Here is a 17,917-nt window from a genome sequence, read left to right as displayed (position 1 = left end):
GTTCCACGTCGCAGCCTGGGCCACAAGAAACCGGGGCTGCCACAAGAAAGCAAAACTAAGTGGCTCATGTGTGATTCAAGCTGATGACCCTGGTCTCCTTCCTTTTGGTCTCCATCAAAATTGGGCTGGACTACTATGGATCTCTGCAGGGCCCAAAATGGTCTTTAGAGCAGAGGATGCCCAGAGCCTCATTCCATCAGGACAAGTCAAGAGGCTACTGATGAATTTGTTTCATTTACTACTTTGATCATTGGTTTACTTAGTCACTCACTAATTAACATATTTATCTCTACTTTGCTACAAAATGGATTTAAGATGAAATCAGTTCATCCAGAAGATGAAATTTTTAAGTGAATTCACTTCTATCATCAACTGCATTCAATAATTTAATTCAAGAAATAATTGTTAAATACCAACTCTAGTAGCAGTGAGACAATATCTATGAAAAGGCAAAGATGGCCCCACCCAAATGCACCTAAAGTCTGGGCGCAGCTGTGGATAAGTAAGTAGACAATTATAATACAATTGCATGTCAATTGTCCTATGATTCTGGTGATCTTGGCTAAATATTCTATCTTACTATCAGTCAGTCGGTAACTACTGTAAAAATTAGTTTTCATAGATGTTCATATTTTATATACTCTAATGACTTCTCACTAATTATCATATCACTCCTCAACAACCAAAAATTGCTCTCCAGATTAAGGCTGATGCAGCAGCAGCCCCTTGTCTCCCACTCCCAGCCTTTGCTGTCCAACAGCCTGCTCTTCCCACCCAGGCAGTGGCCATTGGGACAGAGCTCTGCCTTTATAAATGGAAGAACTTACAAGCAAATATATCAATGAATGAGAATGAATGTTAAAGCAATCAGTAGACAATTTTAAATGCAACTTGCCAACTACAAGCAAGCATGGGGAAGCAGCTCAATTTGTAGAGATTCCATTCCGGGTCTAGCTCTGTTTAGCTCAGATTATCAAGTTTACTTCAGAATTAAATTTAATAAACTCCTACAAAAGCCTGACTAGGACTCAGGGGGTCTTTGTGCCCCAGGGCACCCACAGGAGCCAGTCCTTCTCCAGTCTGGGATCCTCTGTGCCTGCCTCCAGAGAACTTTGTTTCACCTGCCTCCATCCCCAGTGCCGGTCGGGTTTGTCCCTTCACTGAGGAGCTGCTAGTGACCCAGGTCTTTCTCTGGGCTTACTCATAAAAGAGACCCTGGTTCTCCGGACCCCCAGGCTGCATGAAAGAGCTGAACCCAAGCCAAGCACCTAATAGTCCTGTCCAGAGGACTATGGGAAATTCCTTTGACCTCTCAGAGCCAGAGTTTCCTTCCGGGGGAAATAGGGATTCTGCTACCTGCTCTGCCTTCCTCCCCAGGCTGGCTGTGAGGCTCAGAGCCCTGTGAGGTGTACAGCCCTGTGTAAAGAGAGGGAGGGGTTCTACTCGCTCACCCACCTTTGGCTGGGATGCCTGGTTCCCTTTGCTCTGCGCTCACCTGCGTCCTGGAGGCTCCGCTGTGGTGGGGAGAAGTCGGGCCAGTTTGCGGAGGGCCACGGCCACATTTTGCTTGCTTTTTGTTTTTGTTTGGCCTTGTTTTGTGTTAAATGACCCTGACACTTTTTCCTCCCACTTGCTCCAATTCCAGATGTTTTAAATCGAGTGTTTGTTATCCCAAACCTAGATTACAATCTGAAGAAGAGTAGAAACAAAACTCTGTATAAACTGACAGAAGAATGAAGCCGATCTCAGGGGCTGGGGTCCGAATTGAAATCCCATGATCTTCCAGCTGCAAGTGACCACGCAAATCCGTCCCTGCATTTGACAGATAAAGAAATGGAAGCCTGACCACCGGCCCCAGGTCACCCCACAAGTTCGTGAAGACCAAGACCCAGGAATCACAGTCTTCATCTCCCCAGGTGGAGACCAAGGATAATGGCCAATATTTGTACCCAAAGCTTTAAACTTTTTCTGAATGCGTTTGAATTTATTCTCTCATTTCATCTTCTCAAGATGTCGCTTTCGGCAAATGAGGGGGAAATCAGGCCAGAGAAAGATAAATGACTTCCCTGTGTCATTCACCAAGTCCGTGCCTGGGTTGTAACTGGAATCCCAGGACCCAAGTTTCCCAGCACCTACTTTCAACAGTAAATAGAACACTCGCGGTGCCTTGTGAGAGCAGAGGTGCTCAAGGAGCCTGGTGATTTATGAGGAAGCCCTGGCCTGTCGAGTGTTACTATTGTTATACGTCTTAGCTTGAAGGGAAGAAAGGTCTCTGGTCTGGGCCGAGGGCCAATCTACTCTTTAATGCAATGGAATGATCTAGCACAGTAGTTCTCAAAGTGGGGTCCCAGGACCAGCAGCATCAGCGTTACCTGGGGACTTAGTGGAAATGCAAATTCCCCACTCTCACCCCCAGACTGACTGGATCAGACACTGGGAGACAGACCCACAGTCTGTGTTTGAACAAGGCTTTGGGGGGATTCTAAAGCATGCTCGAGTTTGAGGACATAGGCTCTAGAGCAATGTTCTCAAATTTTGGTCCTGGGACCCCTGGCCTCAGGATTTCCAAAGGGACCTTCTGAAATAGGCGATTTGGTGGTGCAAGAAAATGAGAGAACCAAGGTTTATTCCTTCAGTCCAGCATTTCCCAAACCGGTCTAATCTTAAATATTACTGGGGACCTCTTAAAAAGACCGGTGTCCTGGCCCCTGCCCCAGGGGATTCAGAACCAGAGTGGGAGAGAGGGGTTGAAACAGCCAGGCTCAGATTCAGATGCAACCCCTTGGGGGGTGTGGCCCACTTATCCAAACTCACTTGAAAATTACTGCTCTGGGGCTTCAGTGACCACTGGCTTACTGATAATATCCACCTTAGCCCGACACCATCAACATCTATGAAGGACTCACTTGCTGGTCCTTCATTCAGCAAATAAATATTATTCAAAAACTATTGTTTTTTAAGCCCAAGAGAATACCAAAAAAATTTTAATACAAATTTCTGTCTCTGATCATTTTTTGGGGTTACTCACAGATAGATCAGGCAAAGAGTAGCCCACAGAGACCCCTGAAAACAAAGCACTCAGTAAGGATGGAGAAAAGAATGCTGACAAACTAAGGAAGAAGGAGAGAGGGACAAGAAGATAAGGCCCGCGGGTGGGGCAGAGAAGCAGAGAGTCCATGGAAAACTAATAAAGGGTGATTCTGGTCCATCAGACCACGAGAGAGAGTCCAGCTTGGTGGTTAAACACATGGCCTTTTGAGGCTGCTTAGTTTAAGCACCAATTCTGTCCCCTTCTAACAGACAGGTGACTCAACCTTTTTGAACCTCAGTTTTCTCATCTAAAAATAGGCTAATAATAGTCCCTCTCTTGAAGGGTCATGAATAGCAAATGCAGTGATGTTGTTGGTATTTTACTAGGCTCTATCAGCTGGTGTGGGCGCATCGATAGCAGGAAGGACTCAGTCATTGGGAACCATTATGATTCTAAACACCTCCTTTTGGCAGAAATCACTCCAACTTTTTCTCTCTATTTACCACCTCTCAGTCAAGAGAAAGTCTGGGGCCCGCCCGGTGGCACAGCAGTTAAGTTCGCATATTCCACTTCTCAGTGGCCTGGGGTTCACCTGTTCGGATCCCAGGTGCAGACATGGCACTGACACCGCATGGCAAAAGCCATGCTGTGGTAGGTGTCCCATGTATAAAGTAGAGGAAGATGGGCACGGAAGCTCAGGGCCAATCTTCCTCAGCAAAAAGAGGAGGATTGGCAATAGTTAGCTCAGGGCTAATCTTCCTCAAAAAAGAAAAGAGAGAAAGTCTGTACCCTTGTAGACCATGCCTATGGATGACAAGGCCTGTTCCTGACTTACTTTAAAACCAGACCACACACCAATAAATGGTGTTAATATGGCCCTTCTTATCCCACTGATGAATAAGGACAGGTCCCTAGTCCTGGGACAGCGGGGCCAGCAGCCCTCACAGGCACAGAGGGGCAGGCCAAGGCACACGGAGCCTCCTTTGTGGATCAGCTTAAACTCGGCAGGACCTAATCCCAGGTGCACCTTCTGCTCGTAGCCCTCAGCTGGGCTAAGCAGGTTCCTTTCAAGGGTTCTCTCTGCATCTCTTGCTGTTCCTAAGGCTGGTTCCCTCTTCCCAACCTCAGCTCACATCTCCACTTACCAGGCATAACAAGGTAAGTTGATTAGAAAAGAAACAAAGTTGACAAGAATTTTATTTTCTCTGGGAGACCCCCTGCAAAGGGACAAGCCCCCGCTCCAAGCTAGAGCAGGTGATAGACTATTAAGTGGTTAACGGGTCACTCTCCACCAGCGGTTCTCAAATTTGAGTGCCCATCGCAGTCCCCTGAGGGGCTTGTTCTAACACAGACTGCAGCACCCCACCTCAGAATTTCTAATTCCGCAGGTGTGGGCTGGGGCCTGAGAATTTGCCTTTCTAACAAGTTCCCAGGTGAAGCTGATGCTGCTGGCTCCTGGACCACGCCTTGAAGACCACTACTCTACATTTTGGAGAAAAAAGTCTACAGCTTATCAGAAACTACACATTATCATAGAAAAGTCAAATTAAAAGATAATCTTCCTCAATGGCTAATGATAATGCGGGCTGGAAGGAAGTCTAAAATACTATCACTAAATAGGCATCAGATTATCTTTATTATGTCATACTTGAGTAAAGTACCGGTCCCAATCAGGAGTCAGTTTATTGCTTATGAGCATGATGGTCATCTCATAATTTTGTTTTTAATTTTTGGAAAACTTTGGTATCCAGTATAATATGAGGGTGCTTGAATGACTCACCCTCGCAAAAGCATCTTCTGTTTTATAAGAAATTCCCAATGTCAGAATCACAGTCGGGGATGGTGTGTCTGGACCTATACAGAGAACTCAGCAGGAAACCTGGAGTACCTCCTGGTCTTCTCTCATTTAGCTTGGAAACATTAATTAAATTAGTTTGTTAACACTTTGCTGCTGAGATAGTGAGATGCAATGAAGTTCTAAGGGTAGGACAATGGCTAAAACCAGCCCCAGGGGAAAACGAGACTGGAGGAGGGGGGCGGGTCGGCGGGGCACTTGAAGACTTGGGTGTGCTGGGTGTGAGTGTGGCTACCCAAGGACAAAGGAGGAAAGGAGACACTGAACTAAAGTTATGGAGAGGTCCTGGGGTACATGCTGTCCTGTACCACCATCTTGATTATCAAAGGGGATTGCAAGATGCAAAAGAGAGGGGTAAAGGTGAGAGAAAAACAGTTCCTGACTGCCCCAAAGGGAAGTGATTAATGACTTGGCTCCTGACCAGCTGTGTGTGCCCTGTCTAATTCACAAGAGCCTCATCTCTCCCTCATGTATTGTCCCAGTTCTCGTCCTGTACTCAGGAAGGCATGCTCTCTGTACAGGTCATTCCACAAGGAGGCTGGGTCACTTATTTCTGGGAGGATGTGGTACAGGTCCATGGAGAGAGAAGATAGACAGCTCGACCTCAGATAGAAATATGTACTCCGAAATTTGAGATGTCTTTTGCTAATTCCCGTGGAGACTGGTGTCAGGTAACTGAGGACAAGATTGTAAACACAGGCGCCTCTGTCTGCTCCTGTTTTGTGAGCAGCGTCCAGGGAACGCTGTCTTCCTGGGGCAGCCTCCTTGGGCCTAGAGCCAGTTCGTGGTATAGAAACCTTGCCTGGAAAGGAGTATTTCTGTTGTGCAGGATCAAAAGAGGCTTCTGGGGGAGCTCAGTGCCTTAGTGGACAGCAATGCACTCAAAAAGGGGGACAGATTAAAGTGCTGGAAAACAGGATGGTTAAGGTTAGGGGGCTCAAAACAGAAGGCTAGGGGCTGCACCAACAAAGGCTTTCAAATATATCAAAGTAACTGATTTTCATAGCCTTCTGAGCATGAACCAGGCACTACGTCTGTGTTATTTAGTCCTCACTACAACCAGGCGATGGAGCAGAAAGAGGTTCAGAGCTAAGTCACTTGCCTGAGGTCACCCAGCTGGTAGTGACTGAGCCAGGGTTCCATCTGACCTGAGACCCATGCTCTGTCCATCCCATCATGTAGCTCTCTAAGGGGAACAATAGTCCAGCCTGTAATTAAGGGAAAAAGGTATACTCAGGCATTTTCCATTTCTGCAGCATGAGAGCATTAGGTTAGACTTAAGTAGGAGTTGCTTAAAATGGAAATGGATTGCCTAAGGAAGCTAAAGAAATCCCTTTGGGAGGTGAGCCAGCAGTATCACCCTGTCCTGAATGGGAGAATACATAGTAAAGGGGGACCCTTTGCAATCCAGGGGCAGCCCAGAGGAAAAGGTGTGGCTGTGGGGCCTAGATGTGGTTCCGGGGAGTCATAGAGGAGGGAGCACCATAAAGCCTCCCAACACACACACCAAATCAAAACGATTAACCGGGAATTTAAGGGCCGTTTTTACGCTAACTCTCAAAGGACTGAGGCGCTCGTGTGCGACAGGTGGTGAGGTGCCTGTTTTAGGCCGTTAGACTTGCCTGCCTCTCCCCGTGACCCTCCCCCCCATAAATGCCATCGCTCACTCTGATACTTGGAGGAGGAGGAGGAAGATTCGTGCCCAGAGGCCTTGTAAGCAGAAGCCCATCCAAGCCTGGGTGGCTGCCTCCGCCGCCCTGCCAGGCAGCTGTTGTGTTTCCATCCGTGGAGGGCTGGCTGTGTCCTGGTGCAGACCCAGGGGTCCTCACACCATGAGCGCCAGCCAAGATGGAAGGATTGAGAGCAGCATCAAATCCAAACGCTGGCAGTCTCTTTCCCCATGGGCCTCAGCCGCAGCAAGTCTCAGCATCTGCAAGCGCTCTGCCTCCAGAAATGAGCTCCTTGGGGAGGGGTTCTGCGTGTAACTGGATCCTCTGAAAGGCTCCCGTCCCAGGCGACTAAAGACAGGGAGCGGAGAGCTTTGCTTCGCAGTCACGGTGAACGGTGTCAGATGCTCAAGGCATTCCTTATTTGACCGGCTTTGCCTACCTGGTCCCCCAAACGCCCTTAGGGGCTCCCATTGACGTCTACTCACAATACTGTTCTTGCCTGGATGTGCCTCTGTTTTCTTCCTGTCAGTCTTCTTTCTATTCATCCTCCAAGGACTAACCGGAAGACGCTTCCTCCCTGAAGCCTCCAGGGTCACTCCCCCCAATGGAGATCTCTCCCTCCCTGAATTCTTCGCCTTCCCTGTCTACAGCACTCATTTGACTCTTTCCATGGCCCTACTCCCCTCAAGGTTAGTCGACTTGACTTTTAGATATGTCTATCGAGATGATTATGCTTTTTTTAAATTTCCTCCAGCACATAGTAGACACTCAAATACTTATAGTCTCACTGCCTAAGTATGAATTATGGACAAACTTGTTCCAAAAACATTTTTATTGGGTCTGCATTATATCTTCTCAGAAATAAATATCCCAGATATAATTCCATACCATACAATTGGATAGTTATATGGAAAAAGACAAAATTGAATTCATTTCGCACACTAAAAACCAGAATAATTCCAAATGGGCCAAAGATCTAAATGTAAAAATGAAACCATACAAATAATAGGAAAAAAATGGGTAAAATATTTTATAACCTAGGAGAGGCAAAACCCAGAAGTAATAAGAAAAAAGATTAATAAATTTGCCTCCATGGCAATAAAAAAAAATCGTAAGTAAAATCAAAAAGCAAATGAAAAGCTGGGAGAGATAATTGGAAATTATATCACAGACAAAGAGCTAATATCCTTAACAATTAAAGAACTTCAAAGAAAAAGCCCAATAACCTGATAGAAAAATGGGCAAGAGAGATGAACAGGCATTTCACAGAAAAAGAAAAGCAAATGAAAATATGTTCACCGTTGCTCATAACAAGCGAATTGCAAATTTAAACTATCCTGAGATACCATTTCTCATCTTTCAGATAAGCAAAAATCCACAGGCGTGACAACAGACCCTGTTGGTGAGGCTCTGGGGAAACAGTCACTCTCCTACATTGCTGACGGGAATTCAAAATGGTACAATCTCTGTGGAGGAGGGTTTTGTAATGTCAAGCAAAATTTCACGTGCCTTTTCCCTCTGACCCACCAATCACAGTTCTAGGAGTCCACCCTAAATATAACTACCAAAATTATGAAATGACATACGCTCAAGGTTATTCACTGCAGCCCTATCTGTAACAGCAAAGACTGGAAACAACTCAGATGTCCATCAATAGGGGACTGGTTGAATACGTTCTGGAATGTGCACACAGTGAAGTGTTATGCAGCTGTAAAAAGAAGGATGGCCTCCAGAAATACAAGGTCAGAGAGTAAGCATAGTATGCTACCTTTTTTTGTTAGAAAGGGAGGAAGAATACAAGTATACATAGATACAAACAACAATGGGAGGATAACGCACACGGAAGCTATACTTCTCTGCTCAGACCTTTTGTATAATTTTAACTTTCAGCATGTAGATATTTTGCAGTATTAAAAAACAGACTCACATTTAGAAAAGGCAATCCAAATCAATCAAAAGCAAATGGAGAAAAACGAAACCAACAGTGTATCAAGTTGATTTCATCATCACATAGAGAAGAATTATTTCAAGTGACTTTAAAACACAATTCTTTGATGGAACATCCCCAGTGGGTTGGAGCCTACACACAAAGAGAGCCACAAGACATCTTAAACTGTGTTTCTCAGTCTTCCTAATTATTCCACAGGACAAATGACCCAGTTTCGCCAACAAATAAAATGTATAAAAATTAAAAGGAAGACATTCTTTTACAGATTAGAAAAGACTTAAGAGACCTACAACCACATGCAATTGTGAAAAGAGAGTTTTGAAATAATCGAGAAAATTGAACTCTAGTATTAGATGATATTAAGGAATTATTAATTTTATTGAGTGAGAATGGTATTGGGGTTATGTGGGGTTTTTTAATCCTTTCTTAGAGATTTTTTTCCCCTTATGTCCAAGGATTTCTTTTTTTAGCTATTTTTTTAAATGTGGTTCCTGGGTATCTGGAGAACAGAGCTAACTGGTGACTTCCAGAGCCCTAGGGAGACATTCCTAGGGCTCTGTGACACAAAGTACTACAGCGAACACCTAAGTCAATGGTGGATTTATCAGAAGGTGCAAGTGAGGAATTGGAGGGTTTTTCTCTGTTTTTTTTCTTTTGGTGAGGAAGGTTGGCCCTGAGCTAACAACTGTGCCAATCTTCCTCTATTTTGTATGTTAGATGCCACCTCAGCATGGCTTGATGAACGGTGTGTAGGTCCGCACCCAAGAATCAAACCCACGAACCCTGGGCCACTGAAGCAGAGCACATGAACTTAACCACTACCCCACCGAGCCAGCCCTGGAATTGGAGCCTTAAAGGGAAGGACCTTATAACATATTCTGTTTAATCAAGCTGACTGAAGTGGAAAAACTTTCTGGCATGTAAAAATCAAACCTTTGGAAGCTGAGACGACACGCTCTAAAGCCAAGCTGTGGGTTGGAATTCCAGCTCTGCCACTTTCCTACTCTGGGATCTTGGGCCAGTTATTGAGCCTCCCTGTGCCTCAGTTTCCCTATCTACAAAAGGGGAGTGATAATAATACCTACCTGATAGGGTCGTTCTGAGGAGTAATTAAGTTAAAGACATGTAAAGTGCTTAGAACAGTGACTGGCACATATGAAGCACAATATGTTATTAAACACAACAAATCTTTTTATTAAGCATTTAATTTGGGGAATAAATTTACCAGCCACGTATATTGCTCCTTTTAATTTTCCAAGGAAAATAAAGTTTATTGAGAGTCTTCAATAAACTGTCTAGAACTATTTTTGCACCTTTAAATGGTGCAAGTGTTAGTGGGGAAATGTAACACAATAGATACGGTATTCTCCCCTTAACCCCCACGTCGCAACTCTGCGCCCTCTTCCGGCAGTCTCCCGAGGGTGGCCACTGGGGTCTGAGGAGTGGAGAAGCTGCCCTTCTCTGCCTTTTTCCTACCTGAGGGCACACTCCTCACATTACACTGAAGTTCCCCTCTTGTTCATCTCCCTGCAGGACGGCACATGTTGAGGGTAGCTCTTTGCCTTGCTCTGCTTTGTGATCTGAAGCACAGTGCCTGGCATCCAGTAGGCATCTGATAACCACTTATTAAACACCCAGTGGCTAGAGGGCCTAGTGCCTGAGCAGAGAGGAAGAGACGGAAGAACAGGGCAGGAGAGAAAAGGGGCCACAGGCAAACCGCCAGTCTGCATTTGTACTTGGGGCCTGCCTTGCCCATCAAAACGTAAATGCCACCTCTTTAAAAATATGCTTGCTAATCACCCTCAATGTATGTTCCATGCTTCACTCCACAGTCAATTCCTGAAGACCCCCCTGAAATACAATCCTGTCCCCCAAAAACTTCAGACTGGTAAAAGAGAGAAGCTTCATCAAAGGACACAATCAACAGAGTGAAAAAGAAACCGACAGAACGGGAGAAAATATTTGCAAATCATACACCTGATAAAGGATTAATATCCAGAATATATAAAGCACTTCTACAATTCAGCCACAAGAAAAAAAAAAAGCCAAACAACCCAATTTGAAAATTGGCAAAGGACTTGAATAGATGTTTCTCCAAAGACGATATAGAAACGGGCAACAAATATGTGAAAAGATGCTCAATGTCTCTAATCATTAGGGAAATGCAAACCAAACCCACAGTGGGATATCACCTCACACTCCCTGAGATGGCTACCATGGAAAAAACAGAAAATAACAAGTTGGCCAGGATGTGGAGAAATAGGAACCCTTGTGCACTGTCAGTGGGGATATGAAAGAGTGTAGCCACTGCAGAAAACAGCACGGAGCTTCCTCAAAAAATGAAAAACAGAACTACTATATGAACCATGCAAGAGATGGAATGTTGGTATCCCCCCAATATTCACATGTTGAAATCCTATGCCCCAATGTGATAGCATTTGGCGCTGGGGCCTCTGGGGAGTGATTATGTCGTGAGGGCAGAGCCCTTATGAATAGGATTAGTGTCCTTATAAAAAAACCGCAGAGAGCTCCCTTACCTCTTTGGCCATGTGAGGACACAGCAGAAAGACAGCTGTCTATGAACTAGGAAGCTGTGCTTCACCACACACCAAATCTGCTGACGCCTTGATCTTGGACTGCCCAGGCTCCAGAACTGTGAGAAATAAATTTCCGTTGTTTATAAACTACTCACTCTATGGCATTCTGTTACAGCAGCCCAAACAGACTAAGTCAATCCAGTAACTCCACTTCTGGGTATATATCCAAAAGAATTGAAAGCAGGATCTTAAAGAGATATTTGCATACCCAAGCTCATAATAGCACTAGTCACAATAGTCAAGAGGTGGAAGCAACCCAAGTGTCTATTGATGGATTAATGGATAAATAAAACGTGTGTATACATACAATGGAATATTATTCAGCTTTAAAAAAAGAAAAAAATTCTGAGACACACGACAACAGGAATGAACTTTGAGGACATTATGCTAAGCAGAATAAGCAAGTCACAAAAAGTCAAATCCAGATCACTTATATTAGATATCTAGAGAAGTAAAATTCATAGAAACAGAAAGTACAGTGGTGGTTACTAGGGAGGGAAGAGAGGAATGGGGAGTCGTTTAATGGGTACAGAGTCGCGGTTTTGCAAAATTAAAAATTCTGGAGATTGGTTGCTCAGTAATATGAATATACTTAACACTGCTGAACTATATACTTAGAAATGTTTAAAATAGTAAATTTCATGTTATCTGTTTATCACAATTTTTAAAAAGAGAGAGAGAAGCTAGATGCAAAAATAATTCTAAACAGTTTATTGAATAATCTCAACTATTTGGGGGATAAAAACATGACTTTTGGTCCTATAATTGCCCCTAAGTAGTCCAGGTTCTCTGTCCTTTTTCTAAATAGTGCGTTCCTTAATCACTTCTTTGCCATATTCCATAGATTTCCATTAACCTTCCATAGCTTTCCAGTCACCTTTAATGGTTTCAGATTTAAGACTCAGTCTTGTTCATTCTAAAACTTCAAGCCTCGGCACCACCTCCCCTTCCATCATAGAGGCTGGATCTGTCTGTGGCTCTAGTCTAGACTTGATCTTCTCTTTGCCCATAGCATCCTCCCCTTGCTAGGCCTCCAGAGTGTGTTGGGTCAGGAACAGGGAGGGGTAAAGGGCAAGTGTCTCCTTCCCTCAATGGCAAAGGTGACACAGCTCCATCTTCCACACTCCTCAAGGCAGGGGTGCTGGGCCCTCACTGCTCTGCAGTATCCCTTCCCATCATCCCCCTCCCGTCCTCTTGGCCCTGCTCCAAACTGCAAGAGCAGAACAAGAAGTCTGCGGGCCGAGCAAACAGCCACCTGGGAAGAACAAAGCCCAACTCCCCTTTTTGCAAACACCTCTGGTTTTTTTCTGGTTCTCTTAGATCCCCACCCCTTTCTTGGCTTCAAAGAGTGGAGTGAATAACCTCTCTCCCAAAAACCAGTCCACCTTCTCCCTTTTCAACCCTCTTTTTTTATGAACAGATGGCAGAGAAAGGGCAGGGTCGCTTGGATGGGGGGATGGGGGCCAGTTCTGCCTCCCCTCTAGACAGGACGGGAAGTCTGGCTGATCCCAACTTCTACGGGCTGAGTGGAGCTCTCTGAAGCAAGAGACCTTTGATTCTCATCACCAGATCCTAGCTCAAACTAGTGGTGTCATAGGCGTTCGAAGAGGGAGAGATGACTTTCAGTAAGAGAGAATCAGGAAAACATTTTGCAAGGAGGGAACATTTGAACTGGGCCTTCAAGGGCAGGTCAGACATGGCAAAGTAGAAACTAATGGTCAGCTGAGGGGGGGGGAAGCAGAGGGCATTCTAGATGGTGGGCCCAGCAGAGGCGAAGACCCCAAGACAAGGAGTTGCAGGACTTATAGGCAGTACCGCTTAGCTACATCAGATACGCATGAAGGGGATCATAGAAATGAGGTTGGAACATGCACAGCCATGCCCAGGATTCCATTTCATGTTGTATTTGGCTCAGCCTGACCTCAGTCTGTCCCATGATGCTTTCAGGACGGGTGAAGACAGCTGTGTGGCCATTCCCAGGACCAGTGTTTGGGTTAGCACATTGGTTCTGAAGTTCGCTTATGCTGGCAAGGAGCTGTCTGGAACGGTTGTCAGCCTTGAATGCAGGGTACATTTATGGCTTATGTTTTCCTTTGTCTCAAGACGAAAAATTTCCTCTGCAGCCAATGATATTTTTCTGTGGGCTTCATGCAGAAGTGCCAGCTGTTTCCCCTTGACTTGGATCACTCCACACAGCTCATTCTAACCTGAATGACACTGCCCAAAACACCCTGGGTGTCTGTCCAGCCTGCCCTGAATTCCCATCACTGCACAGCCCGATCTTAGCATAAGGAGGCCCACTCAAAAAAAGACAGCTGGAGTTGAGCTATGACCACTCACTGGCCACGTGACTTTGGACAAGTCAGTCTCTGAAAACCCCAAATTCCTCAAAAAAATAGGGGTGAATACTATCTGCCTGACATAGGATCAAATGAGGAAAGTACGTGTGTAAACATGCAGTGAAAAGTGTCAAGTGACACACAAACGTAAGAAGTAGTGACAATGATGTCACCTTATACGCTGAATGCAGCATTTCTCCTCCTCTCAAGCCCCAGAGAACGTAAGTACATAAGGAAGCAGACAGTATTTACATTCCCAGGGGGAGAGAGGCTGTGCACGGAGGACGTGAGAAATAATACTGCCAGCTCAAAATAAACATTGGTGTCACAAAAACACTGCTTCCAGCCCCCTGGTGTTTGGGGTCCTTCCTTTCTCTGTTCCACCTCCCTGCTCTTTCCTTCTATTTCTATGGCACCTATCACCATGGTATCTAGGTACTCAAATAAAGACATTAAGTGTAAAACAGAGCTATATGTGGGAAGACACACTCCCCTCCTGAAGCCTTATCTCCTGAAGCTGAACTTGGAGGAGGAGCAACAAGGTGGAACTGGCTCCCTAGATGATGGAATCTTGAGATTTCATATGGGAGAAGAAGAGAAGCAAATAGCAAATATCTATCAAACGCCCACCGGGTATAACACCTTATTAGCTGCCTGGAGATTCACAGTAATGATTTCGTGTTCCTTGCCCTCAAAGACTTACAGCGTCTAAGGCAATAGAAGACTCTTCAAAATATACAAGCAGCATAGGGACATTAGATGACACCAGGGCTTGTCCTTGCAAAGAGGAGGGAGCTCATCTTCAGAAATACACCAGTTCAACCCAGAAGTAAACTCTGTCTCATCTCATGCTGTACCGTGGGCATCCCAAACTAACAGATAAAAGCCACCACTAGGAAGACGTGTTAAAGGGAGGGGAGGAAAGATCTGCAGAGAGGAGCAGACAGCGCTAAACAGGGGAAGCTTGTTCCAAACCAGGAGACGATTCTTGTATCTATCTCATCAGAGCAAGGTAGCCCCTTTTGAGAGAAAAAGTCTCTAATAACATCCAGAGAGAAGTCAGACCCTTGGTTCTGGCTCCCATTCTGCCACTACCTCACCACGTAATCTAAAGTGATTACTTAATCTCGTCTGATAAATAGGGAGTTACAGACCTTCAGCGTTGGATGAAACTCTATCATCATATTTTACAAACCGCAAGTCAGGACATGATTAGACAAAACATCCTTATTCTGTTTCCACAAGCAAGAGGCCTTCTAGAGAGTGTGGAGTGAATGTGGGCATGCTGGAGTTTCCAGGACACGCGACTGTTTATAGTCACCATCACAGGCAGGACACTGAAAATAGCACTGTCCCAGAAAGCCTGCAACAAGGGCTCGCAGGAGTGGGTGGGCTTCCAGGCAGGAGGTTCCTTCCCAGGACACTGCCATGTGGTCAGCAGCACCTTCGTGAATATCTCCAGGGGCTAGTTTTAAAATTGAGGCAAAAACCTGCTTCCTCGTAATTTATTCCTTGGTCCCAATTCCGCCCTTCAATCCCCCACAGAATGAATATCTCCTCTTCCACAAACTTTCTAAATATTTAAAAAGAGATTGGTCCTTGAACATCTTCTTTATTCTAAACCAAATATCCTTAGTTACTTCAACTGTTTCCTGGTTCCCAGCCCTGTTATCCAGGATGCCCTTTATAACAACTGTATGCTAACGGACCATACATCTTTTTAGAGAGATGGTTTGACCAGAGTCGTGGCACACTTTAGCCATGAGGGGCAGCTCAAGGTTCCCTTAATCCACCCTAGAAGAGGAGGCAGTTAGGACCTGGTCAAGGGTACAGAGTCGGGCAGACATTCTTTTGGCCTCTTCCACTCCCTCGGAATCACATGCCTCTGGTCTTGCCACAAGGACAGGGACTGCCTTCTGCATGGGGAGGCAATCTGCCCCTGCCAGCAGGACCCAGGTGAAGCCAGGCAAAGGAGATATGGAGTGGTTGGCCTAGAGCTCTACTCTAGGCCTAGAGAAATGCTGTAGTCCCTTTACCCAGGCCTTCAAAGGACCAGGTAAAAAGGTCAGATAAAGAAGACCAAAGAGGCTTTTCACCTACCTTTGGCCTGGATGTAGGTTCAAGGGAAAGGAGTGCTTAAAGCTCACCCAGCCATGAGGGCTAGCTAAGACCTAGCCATCTGCAGCCAATCAAAGAGTAACAATAGGACAATGACATGATGACATTGGTTGGCCCAGGTGCTGTGCTTGTATCAACGCAAGCAAACATTGCATTTACCTTTTTAACCATTTTCTCTATTGGCTCATATTGAAGCTATGGATTACAAGGAAAAATTTTTCCCTAAATAAAACTAAACCTAGATGCTGCAAGGTTTAGCATTGGAAGGAGAAGTCCAAGAGGAAGGGATGACTATCTAAGGAGCCCCAACTCTATTCCTAACCTTTGGGCTTTTTCATTTCAGTTACCAAGTCAATGCCACGCTGGGACCTAGGGGCTACGGCCTACTGTCACAGTTGTAGTCTGAGTGTGGACATCACCCTTTCCCTCAAGTATTGGTTTTCTTCTGGCTCTGTGAACCCGGGTGGCCTTGCCTGTATGTGGGTTGGCTCCAACATAGCTAATTTCTCCCGAGGTCATAGGCTCTAACCCAATTCACTCACTCTCTGAGAGATCTATACACTTGCCTAAAGGATCTGATACAAGTCTCCAGGTGCCCTCCTCAGGTTCCTCATTCTACACAGAGGCCACCATCGTCCAGCCCAGCCCCCAACAGTCCCCTCATTGGCAATCTCCACATCCTCAATCTCTATACAAAGTGGGACCACCTATTCTGCAGCCTGCCCAAGTTTTCCCTATCAGATTCAAACTTCAGAAATGTTCCTCCTCCTTAATAGAGTGACATAATGAATGACCTCACGGTTCAGGTAGGCCCCGCCTCTTCATGGAGAGATGTACCCTTAAGCACGATAACACAGTACTCACAAAACTAGGCAGTCAGTCTGGTCGTTGGCCAAGAAAGGCCTCCATGGACTTGGGCCTTCATTGCAGCATCTTCAGGCAGGTCTGGATGAGGGATGAGGCCTTGCCCTTGGAGGGCTACCCTCCCTCTGTGGCATGCAGGACCTGCTGCATGTAACAGGAGGTGCTGAGCAGCACGTGGCCTGTGGCCTGTGGCCTGTGTGCTGAAGAAGGCTCAGTGAAGAGCTTCCTTCAGAATGTGCAGTGCAGACTATGGGGAAGGGAGCGTGTGCCAGAGAGAGCTGCCTTCAGGTTCAGGTAGCCAAGGAAGTCCTGCAGGTTCACCTTGTGCAGGTAGAAAGTTATGCATGCCTCATGCATCTTCTTGGCAGTCTTATGGGAGAGGGAGAGTTGGGACCCAGGCCCCTGCTCTGATGGGGGCTGCACCTTCTGAAGCACCACGCCCTCTGCCAGGCCCCAGAACTACGCTTCCGTCTGCACAGTTGCGCCGTCTTCCTCCAGCACCAGGGCGAAGCGCTCGTCTGCCAGCACCAGGGCGTCTCAGACCTCGTGCGGGAGGTCCTCCAGCTTGGCCAGGTGCCCCTCCACACCACTGGTCAGCACTGCTTATTCGGCAGGTGAGTGCTCTCGGGGCCATTCCACTTGCACTTTTCATAAGCCCAAGATGACTGTTGTGAGGGAAAAATAACAGATGATGTAATTCCAGCTTTAGTACCTTTCTGGAAATAAGTGAGGATACAAAGAAATATAGACACACAAATACATGAATTTTAAGTACTTGAAAATGTTAAAGAGCTCGTTTTAAAAAACCTTAGGCAAAACCATCCGCTTTTCAACTTAATTCCCCCTTCCTCACAGGCGAGCCCTGCCTGGGGCCCCGTCCGACCGTGGGGAGCCGCCCCGCGCCGGCCTGGAGGGCGCCCCCTCTGTCTCCCGGCCCGGGCTCCAGCTCGCCCCCTCGAGGCCGGCGCCGCGGGACAGGCGCTCCAGACACGGCGTAAAGGCCGCTGGCTTGTAACTGCGAGGACTCGGACACCCTCCGCTTCATCCCCGCGGGAGGGCAGGCTGAGGGCGGCGCGGACCGGCAGGAGCGCGGGGTCCCACCGCCGAGCGCCGCGCAGGCTCCCGCTGCGGGCCTTCTGGCCACCAGGTGGCGCCACGCGGCTGCCCGCACGCCGCTACAGGGCGCTCAGGGGCCGGAGGACCCGGGGTAACTGGCCCGGGGTAACCGGCCCCCCGGCCTCCCTCCATCGGTTCGAGCACACCAGCTGCGTGCCCGGGGCCGACGCGGACAGGCAGCTTCAGGAGGATTGCTAAGAAATCTTGTAAAAAAAAAATTTTCTACCCCACGCAGCACTCCCGAATCAATTTAAAAATAACAAATAAACTGTGATAAGGGAAATTGTTGGCGACCGTGGGATAGTACAGAACAGCATGGACACAGGCAGCAAGAGAGGGTGCTGCTTAAGAAGGAGTGTGGGTTCTGGGGTCTGAATGA

The 17,917-nt window shown here is 46.5% G+C and overlaps 1 long non-coding RNA gene and 1 pseudogene across 1 annotated transcript; both read right to left on the bottom strand.

Annotated features, from left to right (window-relative positions):
- Positions 1-4,746: 4,746 nt before the first annotated feature.
- LOC138917881 (uncharacterized) lies at positions 4,747-7,219 on the bottom strand. Its single transcript, XR_011426477.1, has 2 exons — positions 6,554-7,219; positions 4,747-6,094 (listed from the first exon to the last, which is right to left on the bottom strand). It is a non-coding gene; the product is annotated as an uncharacterized lncRNA (long non-coding RNA).
- A 1,742-nt stretch (positions 7,220-8,961) lies between these two features.
- Positions 8,962-17,342, bottom strand: LOC138917880 (lipid transferase CIDEC pseudogene; annotated as a pseudogene).
- Between the last annotated feature and the right edge of the window lie 575 nt (positions 17,343-17,917).

The sequence above is a fragment of the Equus caballus genome, chromosome 15, assembly GCF_041296265.1.
Source record: "Equus caballus isolate H_3958 breed thoroughbred chromosome 15, TB-T2T, whole genome shotgun sequence".
NCBI classification, from domain to species: Eukaryota; Metazoa; Chordata; class Mammalia; order Perissodactyla; family Equidae; genus Equus; species Equus caballus.
The sequence above is the reverse complement of the archived record's forward strand: the minus strand, read 5'-3'. Positions and strand labels throughout refer to the sequence as shown.